The 21,937-nt window shown below is 39.8% G+C and overlaps 1 protein-coding gene across 11 annotated transcripts in view; it reads left to right on the top strand.

The window, feature by feature from the left end:
• LOC101096257 (LIM domain containing preferred translocation partner in lipoma) overlaps positions 1–21,937 on the top strand; it is a 692,709-nt gene that overhangs the window by 334,574 nt on the left and 336,198 nt on the right. The gene's annotated exons all lie outside the window — the stretch shown is intronic.

Here is a 21,937-nt window from a genome sequence, read left to right as displayed (position 1 = left end):
TGCTGCGTCTTATTGCCTTTCCGTTCTTTTTTGATATTCTCAGGGTCAGCGGTCTATGTTGTCTTTTTATTGAATAAATATCAACGTATGTTAGTTGACAGAAAGCTTTTAAATTGAATTTGCTAGTATTTTTTTAGAAGAATACAAGATGTTTGAAATGTTGTGAAAATTAAATTTCTTCTTATTTTATTGCACTGTTCTTTTTCTGACTTTCCCTGTGTGAACTCTTTTGTTGTATGTCTGTATAGTCTTCACAAATAGGATTTAGCATGGCTATGTTAAAGTTAAGGTGAGGGCTATATCTTCTGTAAAGAAACCTCTTATGTTGGATGTTAAAGTGGCTTTCGTTTTCTGGTTGTTGTTGTAAGTAATGCTATGAGGGACATGTTCATGTATATTTTCTTTTTAAAAATATTTTTCAACGTTTCCCAAAGTTTATTGATTATTTATTTTTGAGAGAGAGAGAGAGTAAGTGAGGCGGGAGGGGCAGGGGTGGGGTAGAGAATCCCAAGCAGGCTCCATGCTGTCATCATAGAGGCCAACATAGGGCTCGATTCCATGAACCATGAGATCATGACTTGAACTGAAATCAAGAGTCAGACGCTTAACCAACTGAGCCACCCAGGCGCCTCTCATCTGTTTTCCTGGGATCTCTTTCTCTGTCTCAGATTTCCTCGGGTTGGGATTTCTTCACTGAGGAGTATAATCACTTTCTTAGCTTTTCTTTCCAAAGATTCTGAATAGCTTTCACTATTATACTCCTCAGTCTCACCAGAATTAGTGGTAGCAATTAGAATCTGTTTTTTGATTCTAATGGAGCCTTGATATGAGCTCTTCTGTGCATTTCTTTGCTTACTTTAGAGCGTGGCTATTTCTCTGCTCCATAGTTTATTATCTACATTTCAGAAGCTGAGCTTCCACTGCTGTTGGCCAGCTCCCCTCCTTCAGGTCTTGAGAAGGCAACGGTAAATCTATTCTAGGGCTTCCGAGTCCTCAGAAGACAGCCAGCAGAACTCTAGGTGCAAACATGGGATTGGCACCGTCGTCACTGTTGTTTGACTGGAGTGATGTTTGTTTGACTAAGTGACAGCGCATACGGCACTCTGAGTCTCACTCTGGCTCTTGAACAGCAGCTCCTGAATTCATGATGGTTTCTTTCATGAACGAAAACCCTGTCCTGCCTCTCTGCTGTCACCCATTTCCACACGTAAGGTGGCAGTACTTTCCTCTTTACCTCTTTACATAGTCCCATTACCTTTTCTGAACACATAATGGGTTCCTCAGCCGTGTGGGGGCACCAGGCAAAAGACACCAGAGCTTAGTGGTTCCTCACCTGTCTTGGCTCTTGGCTCTTGGCTCCAGTAAAAATGCATTTCATTTCTGGAAAAAATGCCCTGAGTTGCAGGTGTGTAGCAGGCGCTGTGGTCTTTTGGGGGGACCTTTTGGGAGAAGGAAAGTCGGTGGTTGATAGGGCGAAAAAGAGAGCCAAGCCACCATCTTCCAAGAGCCCATGATTTCAGAAGTTAAACTATGGCAAGTATGGTAGAAGCACGTGAAAGTAGTACTTTCTGAGTACTCAGAACTCTGAGAAGGTTTATCCGAAGACTTGCATGTTCAGCTACCGGGATGGGTGGCATTGGATTGTTGGGGTGCAGAGGGGAGAACAGCATGAGCTGTAAAGCAGGAAGGTCCAGGGTGTATTCAGAGAATGGCAAGCAGCAGACGAGGCCAATGAAGGCTTGGAGTGGGCTCTAGGACCAGATGGTTCCCTACTGCGAGTCTGTGGACACATGTGAATGCCAGATTGACATTTTGGCCTGATTTTTATAGACAATGGGGAATAGTTGAAGGTTCTTAAGCAGGGGAAAGCTAAAATTCATTTTGGATAACAACAACAAACCCAACAACAACATCGGGAAGGATGCAGGAGGATGAACCCAAGTCTGAGAATTATTCTTCAACATGCCTTGCTGACTTCATAAGCAAGCTTATGGCCATTGTTTGGTGCTAAACATTTTTCCAGTTCTACCCAGCAAATACCTCAAGCCCAGTTTCTCAGGACAGTGAAACCACTGACTTTTCATCTGGACTCATCTGTCTTCTGCTCAAATACTATTTTGACCCACCCTTTTTGTAATAGGACTTTTGCTTAATCTTTTTTTTTTTTTTTTTTTTTTTTATCTCCTAAATTATTATACACACTGGAGAGGTTCTGCCCAGAGTTTTTTGCTTAATATAGCATTCATTCTTTAAGGCTATGTCTGTGCCTGCCTCCCATAAATCACTGCATTTTAATGGATTATTCAGCAGCTCCGTTTCTGTTTGAGCCATCTTACTGTGCACACAAACTCGTAATCACTGATATTTGGACAGTACTTTACTGATTGTAAAACACTTTTGCATTTTCTCACTTGAGTAAGGTACAGATATCTCAACTGCTAGATACAGATAGTGTGCTAACTTTGTAGATGAGGCAACTACGATGTGGCAGGTAAGTGACCTTCTCAGGGCACATGAGTACAGGGTGGGCACAGCTGGGCCTTGGCTTTTTTGTGTGTTTGGTTCTAAGTTCTCGAATAAGACAGAGGATGCCAGGATTTTTGTTTGTTTATGTTTTGTTTTTGTTTTTTACCAGTGACAAACTATACAGTCATATGAGTAATGGTTTCCCTTAAATATGGCTTTCTCCTAAAAAGTAAACCATTTAGAGGGTTAAAAAATGTTAATAATGGTAACCCTTAAATAGAGTAAGTTAAGAATTAGGAGAAAGAGCTACTTTCATTGTGCCTAAAATTAAAGAGCGATCCTTTCTAACTTTTGATTTATTATTCTAATTTAGGAAATCAAGAGTTAATTGGGAGATACATCCCATTTTTCTGAATTATCTTCACTCTGGTGGAACTGAATTAGATGTGTTAGTATTTATTGGTTAACATAATTATATGCTGTGAGAACAATAATCACACACTTAAAATATTAAAAATTATGTGTCAAGAGAAGATGATATCTGCAGGAGACTGTGTTGTGTTGTAATTAAAAGGTACTTGGAAAGTCCTAGAAATGCACTGTTAATGCCCAACTTTGATGTTTCCATTTTTGATCCAAAGCAAATTGCAAAATCTGTTGAGTCACGCGAACACTTAAAGTAGGCTAGTAGGTCTATGATTTCTCATTATTTAAGCAGGTATTGTATGCTTTCCCAAGCCCACCTCTGAATCACCTTTGTAAAGGCTGCTTTGATTCATGGATCTGAGGGAAAATGATGATATATGTGGAATATTTGCCGAGCGAGAGGTCCAAAAGAGCTCTATTCATGAAACTTAAAAAAATGTCTGCGCTCTTAAAAATAGATTTTATGGAGCATTTTCCTCCTTTTTCCAAGCAAACGTTTCCTGCTCTCAGATTTCCCAACTTTAGTTTTGTGTGCTGATTTATCTATTTTTTATTTTGGGAAATGTTGCTTAATTTTACATATTCATTCATTCACCTAACATTTATCGAGATCCCACTGTGGATTAGACATTGGAAATACAAAGATCGGTATCAACAGGTCCTTGCTCTGGAATAATTCCTAGTCTTAGAGAAAAGACAAGCGCATAAACAATTCTAAAGGACACAAAAGGAAGACTTCCCTGTTGTGCTACTTGCAGTCACCATGTGACTTACCAGATGATGAAATTGTTGGAAAATCAAAACTAGGAATATCAGCATTATACTTTATATGCCTTTCTACAGAAGTGTCCAGGAGGACCTCACAGAGCAGGGAGCAGCTGTACTTACTTGGTTGCATATGTCATGGGAAGTTCGTGGGATTCAAGGTACCAGAAAAACAGGAATGAGGAAGCCAGGGAATGTTGAAAGCGAATGCCTTGCTTGAAGAATGAGTTAGGGACATTGTGACATATAGGGTATGTGGAATGCAAAGGGCAATGGCGGATGAAGGAATCACATGTACTTAATACCTAGGTAGCCCTCTTGATGCCCAAGGACTCATAGTAAGAGGAGGAATCGGCGGGAGGGGGTGGGGGGTGGGGGGTGGGGGGGTGTTATGGGTAGCAACTCCTGCAGCTTCTTGCTGCATTGGAATTGGGGGTAATTTTAAAAACAAATTTCATAATGTAAAAGTATATACATCTGTGACACTTCACAGAGGTATGCAATTATACTACCTCCGTGTTTGAAACTAAAATTTCTGATCATTTCTATATGTGTGTGTTAGTTTTGGATGAACAGGTGTGAGAAGGTCAGAGGTAGTTAATGCGTAAATCACAGAGCCAATATGATCATAGAGTATCAGAGCTTAAGTGAGCTTTCGAGGTCATGTAGCCAAACACTTGCTTTGCAGTAGGCAAGTTTTTCCCCAGACAGGGAAAGAACATTGCTCAGTGAGGCTCAGTTAGAGGCAAGATGAATGATTGTCTTTTTCCTGAACCATGTCAGAATGGTTCTCTGTGGATGATAACAACAACCAGGGGACAGTTTGGTTCTTTTTAGCATCTCAATTAGTTTATTCCACAGTGTCTCTCTTTTGTGATACTTCTCCTAAAAAATGTGTCTTGGAAACATAACAAAGGAGTAGATAAAGAACATACCTCCAAAGTAAACAGAAAACTTATTACCATTTAGCACCTGTGAGATAGTATGTAACTAGACCCCACCCATTGAACATCATTTCTTGGTAGAAGTGCAGCTACACGAGGGATCCGTTGCAATTCTGTCAATTTCTTAGAAGACAGAGGATAAATCATGGACTTGTTTTTCCGTTCTCCCAGCGAAGGCAGAGCTGGAATGCTGGTCTTCTAATTCCTAGAACAAAGCTGCCTCTTCTTCCTATAAGGAGTGTGGTAGTGTTGGAGCTGGTGTCTAGGTGACCTGGAAGATCTTTCACATATTTTATGTTAATATTTCATGGTAACGTTTGAATCAAGTTGCTTTTGAATTGATAATGGACAAAATTGATAAAGGGATTTCATTATCCTCGTTCATGCCAGTATAAAAATTTTTGGAGAAATTGTGGAGATAAGGATAGGGTTGGGGATAGTTTGGTAGCTTAGACTCCAAATTTGCCAGTAAGAAGACTACCGTCTTCTCAATTCCATGTGACCATCTCTCTAGAAAGAACTTCACTTGTGTGAACTATCACCTCACCAGGCTGACCTTCCTTTTCTTTATTTCTACAATAGACATGGTACTAGCCCTTTGTTCGAAATGTCATTTGCAAATATCTTTTCCTGTTCTGTCCGTTGCCTTTTAGTTTTGTTGATTGTTTCCTTTGCAGTGCAGAAGCATTTTTATTTTCATGAGGTCCCAATAGTTCAATTTTGCTTTTAATTCCCTTGCCTTTGGAGACGTGTCAAGTAAGAAATTGCTGTGGCTGAGGCCAGAGAGGTTTTTCCCTGCTTTCTCCTCTAGGGTTTTGATGGCTTCCTGTCTCACATTCAGATTCTTCATCCATTTTGGGTTTATTTTTGTGAATGGTGTAAGAAAGTGGTCTAGTTTCATTCTTCTGCATGTTGCTGTCCACTTCTCCCAGCACCATTTGTTAAAGAGACTGTCTTTTTTTCCATTGGATATTCTTTTCTGCTTTGTCAAAGATTAGTTGGCCATACTTTTGTGGGTCCAGTTCTGGAGTCTGTGTTCTATTCTGTTGGTCTGTGTGTCTGTTTTTGTGCCAATACCATGCTGTCTTGATGATTACAGCTTTGTAGTAGAGGCTGAAGTCTGGGATTGTGCATGAAAAACCTCTCTGACCTCAGCCTTAGCAATTTCTTATTAGACACTTCTCTATTTTTTTTTTAATTTTTTTTCAATGTTTATTTATTTTTGGGACAGAGAGAGACAGAGCATGAACGGGGGAGGGGCAGAGAGAGAGGGAGACACAGAATCGGAAACAGGCTCCAGGCTCGGAGCCATCAGCCCAGAGCCTGACGCGGGGCTCGAACTCCCGGACCGCGAGATCGTGACCTGGCTGAAGTCGGACGCTTAACCGACTGCGCCACCCAGGCGCCCCTAGACACTTCTCTAAAGAAGACATTCAGATGGCCAGCAGGCACATGAAAAGATGCTCAGTGTCGCTCCTCATCAGGGAAATACAAATCAAATCCACACTCAGATACCACCTCACACCAGTCAGAGTGGCTAAAATGAACACATCAGGAGACTATAGATGCTGGAGAGGGTGTGGAGAAATGGGAAACCTCTTGCACTGTTGGTGGGAGTGCAAACTGGTGCAGCCACTCTGGAAAACAGTGTGGAGGTTCCTCAAAAAATTAAAAATAGACCTACCCTATGACCCAGTAATAGCACGCCTAGGAATTTACCCAAGGGATATAGGAGTGCGGATGCATAGGGGCACTTGTACTCCAATGTTTACAGCAGCACTTTCAACAATAGCCAAATTATGGAAAGAGCCTAAATGTCCATCAACTGATGAATGGATAAAGAAGTTGTGGTTTATATATACAATGGAATACTAGTTGGCAATGAGGAAGAATGAAATATGGCCTTTTGTAGCAACATGGATGGAACTAGAGAGTGTTATGCTAAGTGAAATAAGTCATATAGAGAAAGACAGATACAATATGTTTTCACTCTTCTGTGGATCCTGAGAAACTTAACAGAAGACCATGGGGCAGGGGGAAGGAGGAAAAAAAGTTACAGAGAGGGAAGGAGGCAAACCATAAGAGACTCTTAAAAACTGAGAATCAACTGAAGGTTGAAGGGGGGTGGGAGGGAGGGGAAAGGGGGTGATGAGCATTGAGGAGGGCACCTGTTGGGATGAGCACTGGGTGTTGTATGGAAACCAATTTGACAATAAATTTTTGTATTAAAAAAAATAAAATAAAATAAAATGGGCATGGTAACTACAATTGCTTCCCATTTACAGAAATACAATATTGTTCTAGAGCTACAAGGAATAAGATGTTGTCTCAAAGCAACCTTTCACTCAATTCTTCCTGTTTTGTTTTGGAATTGTTAGCTTGTGGAGCTTGCTTTAAAGCTTTAGGGCTTTGAAGATTTGGAGCTTATCCTTTCTGAATGTTGTTTACCCTATAAATGATGTATTTATCTTCCTAATTTAAGGCATTTAGCAATTGCTAGAACTTCTTAGTCTATTTGGAAACCGAGTACATAAATGCTGTTTGGTCACATGGGCACATCTCTAATTACACTACCTGGGCTCCCACACTAAGTTCTTTTCATAGAACACTAATCTATGAGACAACCTGAGAAAGTATTTCTCAGTGAGTGTGTGTTGTATGGAAGGCTTTTTATTAGGAATTCATGTGGCCCGAGGGCTTGGAGTCAGTGTAATCAGGGTGGAGTCTCGTGGTGCCGTGGATCTTCTATTCTCTTGCGCTCCCTGTTCTAGCTTGCAGAAGCCATGAACAGCTGCAGGGGAGATTAATTAGTAATTAAATTTTTAATATTTTGTATCATTCAGAGCAACCCAAACATGTAGGCCACTGGGACATGAAAGCCATGGCACCTTGATGCTGTAATGGGGACGCAGGCTATCCCCGCAGAATGGGCCCTTGCTGGTTTTTATTTGGCTTCTTGAGAATTGAGATCAGATCTGGGTCTTATGCTGTTTGAAAAAGGGAATAGGTGTGGATGGCTTCATCTTCCTTTCCCTATATTCTCTTGGGAAAAATTTAGGAGCGTCTTGTGATTTGTTAGGGAAAATAAAAGCCATAGTTGCCTATATATCTGTATTGTCTGTTTACTAATAGCTTTCTTTGAGAGCTGTGGGGAAAGTTAACGCTCTGTAGAAACCTCATATATATAAGATATGAGTGGGAGTACAATAAAATAAAATGTGGGAAAATTCCATTTGAGAAGAAAAACAGATCTTCATTTGCACTGTCCATGTTTAGAAGATACGGTTTATTTTGAATTAGTCTGTACCTGTCGGAGAACTTCAACAGTTAAAGAACAATGAGATGGGGGTGGAGGAGTGGTTAGCTGACTCAGAAGGTGCATGCCAAGAGTTTGATGACGGGCAATTAATTTTTAGATTGTATATAATTGCATCTCAATAACATTTATACCTCCTCCTTTTTTTTTTTAGAAGGTTATGCTTCTGTTTGTGTCCTATGTGACAAATCATAATAAAGTTAAATTTTAATCTTTGTTTTGAGTGCCACGAAAACGTAACATTTTTCCGAGTGGAAATTTAGGCCGAAAATATACCTTGGATCACGACTGTACAAAACTGTCACACAGAAATGTCCATTTCACCTACCCCAGTGTAAGAATGTGCTCCTAGCGTGTACCTTAGGTTAGCCCCTGGCAGTGATGGAGCTGAGCAAACGGCTCCTGCTGAACACCATGCAGAAGCCAGCCCCTGCCTGGGAGACTGGGGTGGGTGAGGGGTTATCTATGGTGCCTTGGCCGTGGTCTCTGGGGTAGCCTTTAACTGATTTATTTGCCAGACCTCGATGAGTCCTTGGCTCCGAGGTGCTTGTGTGTTACATTGCACAGCATCACTCCATCCAGGCCTTGGTTGAAAGAGAAATGCACAAGGCTGACTCCCGACGTTCTTCTTTTTTCAACAGCATCTTAGTGGAAATGATTAGCTCTGTGTCCACACAGAAGCACACATCACATTTGCAAAGTTAAAGAGCTTTCTTGCCTGGACTGGTTTCCTTATTTCTTTCATCTTCTCCCACTGTTTAAATATCTGTTTTGGTGGTAGCCTTGCTCTGAAACCCCATGGTCCTCCCCTACCTTTTTTTTCAATTTAAAAAGAAAATAAACAGCAGAGTACAAATCCAGCTACATATATATGTATATGTGTGTGTGTATATACGTGCACATATATGTATATATGTACATGTATATATACACACATATGTGCATGTATGTATACATGTACATATATATGCATATATGTACATATAAGTGTGTATATATATACACATATATTTATGTGTTTATTATGTACGTATGTATTATGTATTTATTTATTTATTTATTTATTTATTATTATTATTTTTTTGCTTAAGGTGATTAGACTTTACCGTTGTAAGTACATATGAAAATTACATTTTAGGCATATCTCTGATAAGATATTGTCATTGTCCATTTTGATACCCATTTCTTATATGCTGTATAGCCAAACTAAAGTAAAATGGTGATAATGATGGGTGTCATTAGACAGAAGGTTGGAGGTGGTTAATAACCAGTTCTACATATCACCGTTTGTTACGGTGAATAACTGGTCTGTTCTCCACACAAAATATCACACTGGAATATAACTGTTAAGGTTCTTTTCACACTGTGGAAAAACTACCAGGAAAGTCATACATTGCCTTTCGGTGAATATATTAAGTACCAGTTTAAAACTGTAATTTGTGGTGTTTCATAGTTTGAGCATACATATTTCCTTATAAAACTCTAAGCTGGAATTTTATTGAAATAAAAGATAGCAATTGGGCACAGACTTCTGTTGAACCAGCAGGTAATAGTTTTCATTTGTAAGTGCAGACAGGGCCACTCGTGAATTTTGGAAGGTGTTTCTCGGCTTGGTCCCTGGGTCCTCACCCAAATGTCCTCCTAAACTGTGGAGTCATATTGGAGTTCAAGGCCATAGAAGGGATTTGGAGTGTGTTTTGCTGTACTGAATCACACATTACTTAAGTAAAGTAAAACATCTTATAACTTTATTCACAGAATATTCCTTACTGAGATAACCTAAAAGTGTGTAATGCCTTAAGCTTGAACAGCAAAGAAGTAATTGTGAGAAATACCAGACTATGAAGTCCTTGAGGCAGGATTATCTTTTGTTTCCTGACATATAAGAGACTGACAAATTCATATTTACTGAATAAATGAGAAATGTTGTCATCAAGTTCAGTAATGATGTAAGTATCCATACCCTAGAGGTCTGTCAGATAATCCCATCTGGATTTGACTTTGGGCTAGTGCATGGTAAAGGTAGAGCTGCTTTCTAATTTTTCCAGAGTGAATATGTATTTACATCAATACAAAATATGTACAACTGAGGCAAATGACTTTTGTTAAAGACAACTGAATGATGGCTGTTGATTCAGCTAACGTTTCAATACTGTACCATTCTGTTATTTTGGGGATGGTATAAAAATTAAACATCAAGTTATTTTCTGTATCCTCTATAGAATTGCTGATAATATTACTCAGTGTTTCCTAATACAAAGATCAATGTGATAAATTCTTTGAATTCAACGATAGGAGACAACAGTTACCTGACTGATGAACTGATAGATATTTCCTTTCTTCAGGAAAAAAAAAATGCAGAATTATCATATGACTCTTTTTGCTTGGGCTTCTATGATTCATCTTCTCCTTCCTTTACCACATCAGGTTTCTGATACCTCCTGACCAGTATTTGAAATGTCATAAATAAATGCCAGTTATAAACCATTTCAAAACTAATTAATTCCCTAAATCTAATTCATGCTTTTTAAATGAAAATAAGCTTTGAATCTGTGTACATATATGTGCCTGTAAACATCCACAAAATATGTAAACTTCAGACTTTTTAAAAAGAGGGGGTTTAATTCTAAGTGGATTCTTTGTTTTTATTGGTAGTAAACACTGGTTCCATTAGAGTAACATACTCTTTTGGTATAAATAAAATATAAGATTTAAAGTGGACTAAAGAGATAGAATATTTATTTGTCTCTCTCTTTTTTAATGTTTATTTATTTTTGAGAGAGAGAGAGAGAGAGAGAGAGAGAGAGAGAGAGAGAGAGACAGGGCATGAATGGGGGAGGGGCAGAGAGACAGAGAGAGAGGGAGACACAGAATTAGAAGCAGCTCCAGGCTCCGAGCTGTCAGCACAGACCCCGCCACGGGGCTTGAACCCACAAACTGTGAGATCATGACCTGAGCCAAAGTCGGACGCTTAACCAACTGAGCCACCAGGCACCCCATTATTTGTCTCTTTTAAGAAATGTGGAATTTCTTGAAACTTGAAGTACTAGCAGCCATGTGCACAAGGCCATTACCTGAATCATTGTGAAATGTCTTGAACTCTTTTTTTATATTGGACCACTTATATGAAAATAGTGGAGAATACTGCTTCCTAGATGCTGCTAGATGTGCTAAGCTCCTTAGCAGTAAGGAATCTTCTTGGCTCTCTCTGCCACCCAACCTACACAGAGTGATGTTTTACTTCCCAAATGGCCAACTTATGTTAAATTGATCCTTACCCAGGCAGTCAAAGTCAGGAAACAGTTTTTATAAACAGCATCCTGGATGACATAATATTCTATGTAATATTAATTTTAGGGCTCCTTTTCTCATCAGCCAACCCAGCATAGCTAAAAGTTATGATGTTCAACTCTGTTTATGGGGAAATCTATTTTAACAGTCACTTGTAGATCGGACCTCACAACCAGCAAGGGAAGAAAAAAGAGGGAGGATTAGAGTGGTCTGTTTGCAGCTGTTAGAACAAGTTTCCTGGAGCTCCTTCTGAAGTAAGGGTATGAATGGAGATGTGTCATTCAGGCCATCACTTCTCTACCATTATCCATCATATTGGATGAGCAAAAGAGAAAGAAACAATGGGAATTATGGCTGGAGACATGAGAAAAGGACTAAAATGTATCGTGAAAACTGGGACTCTTAGAGAATGGCTTTGTGAGAAGATAAATAGGATTCAAGAAGGCGGTGGCCATCGTATGTGATTTTCCAAGAACTACTTGGAGTTTCTCTCTCTTATTCATTGATTGATTTCTTCACTCATTTATTCACTTTTTTCCCCCTTTTAACCATTGATTGCTGAATTGAACATAAAATTTCTGTTGAATTGTTGAAAAATATTAAAGAAGACCTAAGTGAGTAGAGAGACATCCTGTGTTCATTGCTTGGAAGATGTACTATGAAGATGGCGTGCTCCCCCAATTGTTCTACAGGTTCAAAGCAATCCCTATCAGAATTCCACTTTTCTTCTTTGTAGAAGTTGACAAGCACATTCTAAAATACATATAAAAATTTAAGGGACCAAGAATAGCCAAATTAATCTTGAAAAACAAAAGTAAAAGACTCACACTTCCCACTTTCAAAACTTTACTTCAAAGCTATAAGAATCAAGCCGTGTGGTACTGGCATGAGTATACCTGTAGATCAGTGGGCTGGGATCAAGAGTCTAGAAACAAACCTTTACTTTTATGGCCTCCTGATTTTCAACAGGGGTGCAAAGACATTCATGGGGAAAGAATACTTTTTCAACTGGATATCCACATGCAAAAGAATGAAGTTGGATCTGTACCTCAGATCACATACAAAAATTAACTTACATTGGATCAAAGACATAAATATAAGAGCTAAAACTATAAAATTCTTAGAGAAAATATAGGAGTGATCTTCATGACCTTGAATTAGTCAGTAACACCAAAAGCACACACAATTGAAGAAAAAAATAGATACATTGGACTTCTTTGAAAATAGACACTTGTGTGCCTCAGGTGACACCATCAAGAAAGTGAACAAGCAACCTATGAACTGGGAGAAGACGTTTGCAAGTCATATGTCTGATATAGCCTATGTTAAGACTCTTACAACTCCAGGAAAAGGCAGATAACCCAATTAAAAAACAGAGGATCTGAATAGATATTTCTCTAAAGATCCAGAAGAAGCTAGCGCACATAGGAAAAGATGCTTGATGTCATTAGTCATCCAGGAAATGATCAAATGAAACTACAATGAGATACCCCTTCATACACACTAAGATGGTTGTAAACAAAAAGACAGTAACACTTGTTGGCAAGGATGTAGTGAAATTGGAACTGACATTCATTGCTGGTTGATTGTAAGACAGTGCAGCCACTTTGGGAAAAGTCTAGCAGTTTCTCAAAAGATATGACATAGAACTATCATGAGACCAAGAAATTCTATTCCTATTATATTCAAGATGAGTTAAACATATATCCACATAAAAACCTGTACATAAGTGTGCATGGGAGCATTATTTGTAATAGCTCCAAAGTGGAAACAACTTAAATATCAATCAGTTGATGAATGAATAAACAAAAGGTGGCATATCCATAAAGTTGAATATTATTTAGCTATAAAATGGAATGAAATGCTGACACATGCTATAACTATGGATGGACCTTGAAAGCATTACACTATAGGAAAGAAGCCAGACACAAAAGACTTTATATTGTATGATTCCATTTATATGAATAGGCGAATCTATAGACACAGAAATATTCGTTCCTGGTGGCTGGGTGGTGGGGAGAATAGGGAGTGACTACCAATATGTACAGGAGTTGTTTTGGGAATGATTAAAATATTCTGGAATTAGGCAGAATTAGCCAATGGTATTGATTTCACAGTCTTTGAATATGTTAAGAACCAGTGATTTTACATTTTTGAAGTAGATTTTATGGTATGTGGATGCTGTCTTAATTGAAAATATTTTTTTTAAAGCTCTGTGTTGAGCAGTATGCCTGGAATACAGATATAAAATTGTGCATGGCCCCTGCCTTAAATAAGTTCACCATCTATTGGGAAAATCCAGACTGACAATTACAGCAGAGAATTCATCCTAGGGAAGATGCATGTACAGGCTAGCTCTAGAGAGCAGAATAAGGATCAGTATTTAGAAGCAAAGCGGTCAGCAATGCAGTGTAAGGGCAATGCCTTTCTAATAGTAAGGGCAGTTAAAGTTCAAAGTAGCTTGCCTTAGAGGATTGCAAGTTTGCCTTCACTGGGGGCATTTGGAATGATACTCTGGCATTGGCCAAGTGCATTTTTTAAACTTTCTAAACCTCATTTATTAATCTTGGTTAATAACATATCTCAGAGTTGACATGAGGGTCACATGAAGTAATGGGTGTGTGTCTAACGTGTGAATACACTATCTTGCACGTAACACTGTGATCACTGTCATTCCCCCCACCATCATCATTATCAAATGAATTTTGGCAAGAATTCTGGAAAGGAATTCAGGCAACAGATGGGAAAAATTGATTTGAATGATGCTAGTATTTCATGGTACTCGTATTCTTGGTTGCAAGGCTTGGAGTTTTCTGTTCCCTGATATAAAATTTGGAAAGAAGTACAAAAGACCTTGATTCTATTCCAGGTCCCTAAATTGACTATTTCTGTTTCTAAGACAAACTACTCAGCCTCAATAATGGCTTTGTGCTGTTTGCCGTGATAGCTAGTACAGATGTGTGATTTATTAGCATTGTTACTGACAAGAATCTCCAGCGACCTTGGAAGACAGCCTTTGTGACTATCAGTAGAACTCTGGTTGACACTGGGAAGGATTGTAGGTGAGACAGTGTTAGGGTCAAGCAGAAGGAGACCACTTCCTTGATTTTGCAAAGAACATGTCATCCCTTGAAAAGAAACTAGTGGAACAACCTAGTTAGACCTCTGGAAACAATTATTTAAGATTTGTTAAGAGGTCCAGAATTTCCGTGATTGGCCAGGACATCTAGTGGATAGTTACTACCTCTCTCTGGGTCTGTTTCAATATCTATCTGTAAATTGGACCTGAGGAATGATGTCGTTTCTTATGGTGATTCTAGCTTTGAGTTGCCATGGCTTTTGCCCCACATAAAAGAAAAAACTCTATTGATTTTCCTGTCCTTTTATTACTTAGGTATAGGCAATTTTTCTTTAAGATTAGAGTTGAAGTTGACAGAAGTCACTGTGTGCAACCAGAGGGAAGTTTCTGCAAACTGAAAGACAGAGTTTACGTGTTTTTCTTTAAGATAATTTGAACCCAAATTCATGGTGTTCGAGATGATTTGGAACCTATCTCATAGCCATTGAGATTATTTGAAAGACAGTATGTTGCTGTCCTCTATCCTTTGTCCAGTCCTTTTGGTTATTTCTGTGGCTTCTAATGCATAGACTGGAAAGCCAGAATTAGAGCAATAACCAGTCTTGTCCTTTCATCTGACATGTGCATGAATCATCAACATCTGTTTCTGTGCATTACACCATAATCCCTCTTGTAATTGAGCAAGGTTCGCTTTAAAAACAAAAATCATGACTTATGAACTTGTCACAATTTAATAAGCCTATCATTGGACTCTTGGTATAATTTGTTCTTATTATATCTCTCGATTGCAGAGACTAAAGCATGTAAAACTATGGTTAAGTTACTGTTTGTCCTTCAGAATGCCCTGGAGGGCTTGTTACACACAGATAGCTGGACTCACACCCCCACCCCAAAATTTCTCCAGTGGGGCCCAAGAATTTGCATTTCAAGAAGTGCTCAAATGGTTCTGTAGTTGGGACCACACTTTGAGAACCTTCAAAGCTGCTTGTCAACCAAATGTTTTGTAAATAGCACCTTCTTCCTCCTTTCTTGTCTACAACAGACACCAGCCTGACGTCTTCAGTTCCTGCGTAGGAAACCCTTACTCAGAGAAATGTCTTTGTCTGGCTACATAGTAAGTTGACAGAACCTACAAGATTTCTATTGTTGTCGTTCATCAAGCATGATCTGCAACTGCGATTCTTGGACTGAGCATTTAGATTTAGAAAACTAGAATTCCACTTGTAGCTTGGCCATGTTTGGAAGCGTGAATTCAGTTATTTTATCTCTCTGAACCTCATTTTTATTACCCATGATATGAATACATTCTCTGCTTACCATCTATGTTTCTGTGAGTAGTTTATGGCATATTGTGCATTGAAGTACTTTGTAAACTATGAAATGCTATACAAAATATTTTTTCAACCTCATCCCAGTTATGAGATGGAGTATCTTGCTAAACATAATGTATTTTATGATAAGCGTATCCTTCCCCCACTCATCTAGGGTAAATACCAACTTTGCTAACTTCTCAGGAGGAAGTAGTACAGTATAAACTTGCCACCTTTTGCATACAATTCTTTCATTTCCTTCCTACATTGAGTTATCTCCTAATTTGCTTTCAAAGGAAGCAGTTAGAACTTGTCATTTAACTATTTCTGCATCTGAATACATACATGTATGGGAGATGCAGTCACATATATATTCACATTATGAATTTTTCTTCTAGTATCCTGGTAAGATACCCTAACAAGTTACATTCATTAAGAATAAAATAAGTGAGTTGCTATTTTGCTAGAAATTAATCTCTTTTTTTGGCATTTGCCGTGGAAAGAAAACTGAGTTGTGCCAGGAGAAATGGATTCTCCTCCCAGTTCTGCAATTAACAGGTTGTGTAAAATAAGTCAGTTCCTCTCTCTAAGCCTCAGGTCCCCATTTGTAAATGATGTTAGTTCTTACTCATTCCTTCCACTCTCAATGTCTATGATGTTGCAGTTATAAGGCAGCTTTTAAATGATGTCTCTCATTTTCTTGAGACCCTCTGAGGGAGTACGCATGTTGACTTGATTCTATTCTAGTAGAATAGAATCTTTCATGCTTGAGGCCTGACATTTGCTTTTGTCTTGATGCAGTAAAACTCCTCCATACCTTTCCTTCAGGATATGGCTGGTCCCTATGGAGACCTCTCTAGGTTTCTTAAGGCTATATTTCTGTTGGTGTGCTTGGAAATGGAAGAAGAGGATTATGTTCTTTTTTTGCCTCCTTGGATGGATTTGTCAGGGGTGGGGGGTTGGCAAGGCTTTCATGTTTTTAGTGAGCTTTTCCCTTCAGTAATATTCAGAGGATCTCCCTTATTAACACATAGTAAAAAGTATTAGTTCTATGTTGTTGTGCAACAAATTGTTGAAAACCTGGCAGCTTAAAAAACATATTTTCTGATGTTTTTCCATGGGCTAGAAATCTGGGCACAGCTTAGCTGAACCATCAGTTATCTTCCAAGTCTGCAATCAGGGTATTGTCCCAGAGTCTCATCTGAGGGCTCAATTGGGGAATGATCTGCTTCTAAGCTCAGGGAGTTATTACCAGGTTCAGTTTTACCTGGGTTGTTGGACAGAGGGCCTTAGTTTTTAGCTGCCTGTTGGTTGGGGACTGCTCTCAGCTCCTAACCGTATGGACCTCTTCAATATGGCAACTCATTACATCAAAGCATGGAAGCTTGGAAGGCAATAGGTAGAGTGTGTTCATAAGATGTAAGTCATACTCATTTGTGACCTAATCTTGGAAGTGACATCCCATCACATTTACTGCATTCTTTTTGTTAGAAGTAAGTGATTAGGATCAGACCCCACTCGGGATGAGGGGATTATGCAAGGCTGTGAATATAAAGTGGGAATCATCGGTGGCCATTTTGGAAACCTGCCTACTACAGAACAAGGTAGAATTAGACTTATCATCTGCAGGGATGTAGCACAAACATCAATTCACTTGTGGAATCTGGTGGATGTGTGAAGTTAAGGGGTAGAGAGAGCAGGTGAGATATCAGGAGAAGAATGCAACCAAGAAGATGTAAGCGGTTATGAAAGGCTCCAACAGATGTAGGAGGAATTGCACACTCTGAGAACATTAGAGCTAGATTGGGTTTGGAGATCTTTTGATCTATTTTCTCAAAGAATCCAAGGCTTATAGAGGGTCACAGTGATGGTAGCTGAGCGAAGAATTGGGCTGAAGTCCTCAAACCCCTTTCTTCAGATTGTCAGCTTGTTATTATGGAAATACCTCTGATCTGGGAGTAAAGAGATTTGTTCTTGTAACTTTTGATTTGCTTGTGAGTAGCTGTGTGACCTGGATCAAGTTACTTCCTTGAGTTATGGTTACTCAGTCTATATGAAGCTATCATTTGTTCATGTATATTTATATGCCTCATGAACACATTAGCTCTTGTTTGTGAAAATCCTTTATAAACTATATAAAATTCTTTATAAACTATATATATTATTCTTTATCAGCCTTTAGAAAAAAAGCATGTGTTTTGCTGAAATTAATGACCTAAGTTTGAGGCAAGCAAGCACCTCCTCCTGCCACAAAACATGAGTATTAGTTCATTGAAGTACAGATAATTTTATCTTTTTCTATGTCAGTGTAAGTCCTCTATTGGTACGTGATGAACTACCCAAAAACATAGCACTGTTTATTTTACTCATGAATCTCCAACTTTGGTAGTGTTCCATGAGGATGGCTTATCCCTGCTCTGGGAAACCAGCTCAGATCACTTGACTTGCGGGTGGAAAATTCACTTTTAGCTTAGATGAGTAATGACCAGTGTTTGTTACCAGGAGCTTGGCTGGAGCTGTGCATCTGGAACCATGGTTTCTTTCCATGTGCATCTTCCACTAGGCCGGTGGGGCTTCCTCATAACCTGATGGCCGAGGATCACAATCACAAGGGCAGATGTCGCCCAAAGGGATGGTAGACATGCATGCATTTTTTATGACTTAGTGTCATATAGTGTCATTTCCACCGTAGGGTGTTGTTTGAGGTAGTCACAAAGACTCGCATAAGCTCAAGGACAGAGGACACAGACTCCCCCTTTTGATGGGGTTGTGGCAAGGTTCTATACGAACATGTGTGCAAGAGATACTGTTGTGGCCATCTTTAGAAAATACAGTCTGCCATTGTGTTGTATTATATTCTATCATGCCATAGTCTATCATATCATATCAGAATGGTTTATGGTATATTGGTTTCTATTATTAAGTACTTATTATGTGCCAGACACGTTGGCAGTTCTGTAAGTCTCTTAGAGTTCACTTAATTCACCCAGCAACCCTGTGCATTAGTTGTTATTCCCGTTTTCACAGATGCGGAAACCAAAGATGTTCATTTTAAGTCAGTTGTCTAAGGTCAAACCAGCTCGTAAGTTGCAGAGTTCAGATTTAAATCCAGTTGATCTAATTCTGGAGCCCCTACATTCAACCTCTCTGCCAGATTGCTTCTATGTTTTTCTCTGTATCTATATTTCAAATCACGCCGCTCCTATTCTCTTACCTGCACTTTCTGCACCCCCGTCTTCATCTGTCTGTGTGAGCAAGAGTGAGTGGACAGAGAGGCAGACTGATTAGGGAGGAATCACATGCAGGAAGTAATACGTTTGGAAAGGATGGACCTGAGCCTGTCCTTAGGCACTCCAGGGGTTAGTGCTAGGAGGCCCCAAGAAAGGAAGCCGCATGTCACCGGTTCTGTTCAGAGTTTACAGTGGCTGTGATTGTGCCTTTAATTTAAAAAGAAATCCAGGGAGAACAGCTAAGTAAGAAGAGGTAGATCAAAAGGAAAGAAAGAAAGAAAGAAAGAAAGAAAGAAAGAAAGAAAGAAAGAAAGAAAGAAGAGAAAGAAAATGGGAACAGGACCAATATTTGAAAACTAATGGCGTTGAGAGGTGTCTGTCCTTATCGCACAGAAGTTCAGCTCTGGAATCTCACTGGATGATCTGTCTAATAAATTAAATCCTACTTGTTTCTATATTGGGATTATTATTATTATTATTTTTTACCAGAGTCCACCTCACAAATTGAGAAAATCACAATTAGGTTTTGTGCCAGTGAGTGTCTGTTCTAAAAACTTATTTATTCATTGAATTGTGTACTTCCATTTAACCAGCAATTGTGAGGCCCCTACTGAATGCAGGACACTGCAGATTAAAATCAAGGGAGCGCAGTTTTTACCTTTGCCCACCCCACAAGGGACTTCTAATGTAGGCAACAGATGAGTAAACAGATGACAGGATATATAATAACTATAATGACGAGTGAATGAATAAGTCTGTGAATTCACAGAGTAAGGTGCTCCAATCGCCTTCCAGAGAGATCAGAGGAGGCTTTTTAGAAGTGGCATTTAAGTCGATATATTAAGGAACTGGAAATAGTTCAGCCTGGTTGGAGCTCAGGGTATGTAGGGCAAGTGTCATGAGATAAGCCTGGAAAAGAAGCCAGGTAGATAGGTTTCTGCAAATACATCTCCTACTTCTGTCTTCCTGTCTGCCTGTATATACAGTAATGACTCAGTACCAGGAATCTCAGGCTACACTCAGCAAACATACGTAATATTGGATTTCTCTGTGATCCTTCTACCTATCTGTCCTCAGTGCAAATACCAGCAACACATCTGAAAACTGTCAGGATGGGGGCTGGAAAGTCTTATGTCCCATCAGGGTCAAATCAAAGCAGTCCTAAGTCAGTGAGTCCGTTAGGGCCACCCTTCTTTCCTCCAGCCTCTCTTCTTCATCGGCTACCAGGCCTGTAACACTGACATGCGGTAACACTCATGATTTGGAAGTGCTTTACTACACAAAGCACTTTCACATGTTTCTTATTTCACTTAGCACATATGAATTAGTTGTTAACTCATCTGAAATAGGACAAAACTGAGGCCCAGAAATGCGATGATTTAATTTCACCAAACACACACAACAACAACAACAACAACAACAACAACAACAACAACAACGACCTAGAGAATCCAGTGGTTAAATTTGTTTCTTCTGCTTCTAGTACCTAAGTGGTCTTCCCATTAACTGGGAACTCTGTTCAAATGAACCCTGAACTGGAAACTTGGTGCATAAAGTGGCTTAATGGATAGAACAGGTTTTTATGGGAATATGCACTTGGGGGTTTCTGGAGCTTTGCTGAGTACCATTCTGCTCACTCTGGAGGCCACTGTGAGGCATCCCTATCTCTAGTGTGGAAACCAGTCCCCGTCCACTGTGGAAACTTTCCATGTCATACCTCGGAGCTTCCAGGAAAGACCTAATGACCATTTTGTTGCCTAGAGTGGGAGTAATGTTGGAAGGGTGCCACCATGCATGTGGGGTCAGCCTCACCATTCTCCCCCTGATCCAACCATGAGTTCCTGTGGATCAAAGCCAAGCCCATGAGAGAATAAAGGAGAGAATGAAAGAGCCGGAAGAGGGTGGAGGCAACATGGCACAGTGGACAGAGCCTGTGAAATCTCATGTAAATCCTGCCCCTGACTTGTTACATGATTTTTTGCCAGGCAAGCGGACTTCCCTTCTTGTGCGCCAGCATTTCCGCTCACAGTACTGAGGATTTGGACCCCAGGTCCCTCAGGTTCTAATAGAAAATATCCCTTGAGGTCTTCATTCCCTGAAGAAGGCACATAGCTTGTTCCAACTCAGACCCTAATAGGGGGATCAGCCCTACCGCTTAACACTGCCTTTCATGACCTGCTCTGGTAGATGTTCTGAAAGTGTCATATTTCATGAATAGAGGGAACTTGACCTGGTGAGTTGAGCAAGTTATCATCAGGCAGGAATTTAAGTGCTTACTCACTTTTTATCCCTGATTTGTTTCATTGTGTTTAGACATTTCCTTACACTTCCTGCCTTATTTTGCTGCCTTAAATATGGGGATAATAAATGAGGAAACTCTTGGGGTGAAGAAGAGGGAGGGGAAAGACCGAATAGGAGGAGGGCTGCGGGTGTAAAAATTGCCAGCCCCTGTGTCTCTTGTTCTAGAAGAATCAGGATAGTTTGGATTCACATCTAGAAAGTGGCAAGAGGGGCAAGGTAGAAACCAGGAGAGGCATAGCTGATGTTGATGGCAGAGCTTTTTGTAAAATGCTGCATGTTTCAATTTGCCCTTGTCCCACTCTCCAGCATGGGAAGGGTCCTTGGAGGTCTTACGTTTCAAGTCCCCTGGTCTTACAGAGGAGGGCGTAGAGATCTGGCCGGGGACTGACTCTCCCATTCACATTGTTACCACGCATCCCTCTCATAGAATGCACACACTGGGAGGCAGTGGGTGCAAGGGCCAGGTGGTCCTAAGATGCCTCAGTACTAGTTTGGCCTGTTCTGGATTCACCTAAATAGTCATTACTTTGCTTCACAGTAAAGATTAGACCTAGTTGATAAGAAACCAAGACTCTTGCAGGAATGGCAGGAGATGAAGCCCTCCGATCATGGCCATGATATTTTCACAGTGGGGGCCACTGTCATTCCTGGAACATATGTGGTTGATGTGTTTAGAGGCCTTGAATTTATGAAAATAATAGTGAGATGTTCCAACACAAAGCGGTTTCCCATGTTAGCTGGCTGTCGGTGGACAGCTTAAGAGAAATCTATATTCCATTCTTTTATTTTGTTGTACTCATTATTGATTA

The sequence above is a fragment of the Felis catus genome, chromosome C2 (assembly GCF_018350175.1).
Source record: "Felis catus isolate Fca126 chromosome C2, F.catus_Fca126_mat1.0, whole genome shotgun sequence".
NCBI classification, from domain to species: Eukaryota; Metazoa; Chordata; class Mammalia; order Carnivora; family Felidae; genus Felis; species Felis catus.
The sequence above is the reverse complement of the archived record's forward strand: the minus strand, read 5'-3'. Positions and strand labels throughout refer to the sequence as shown.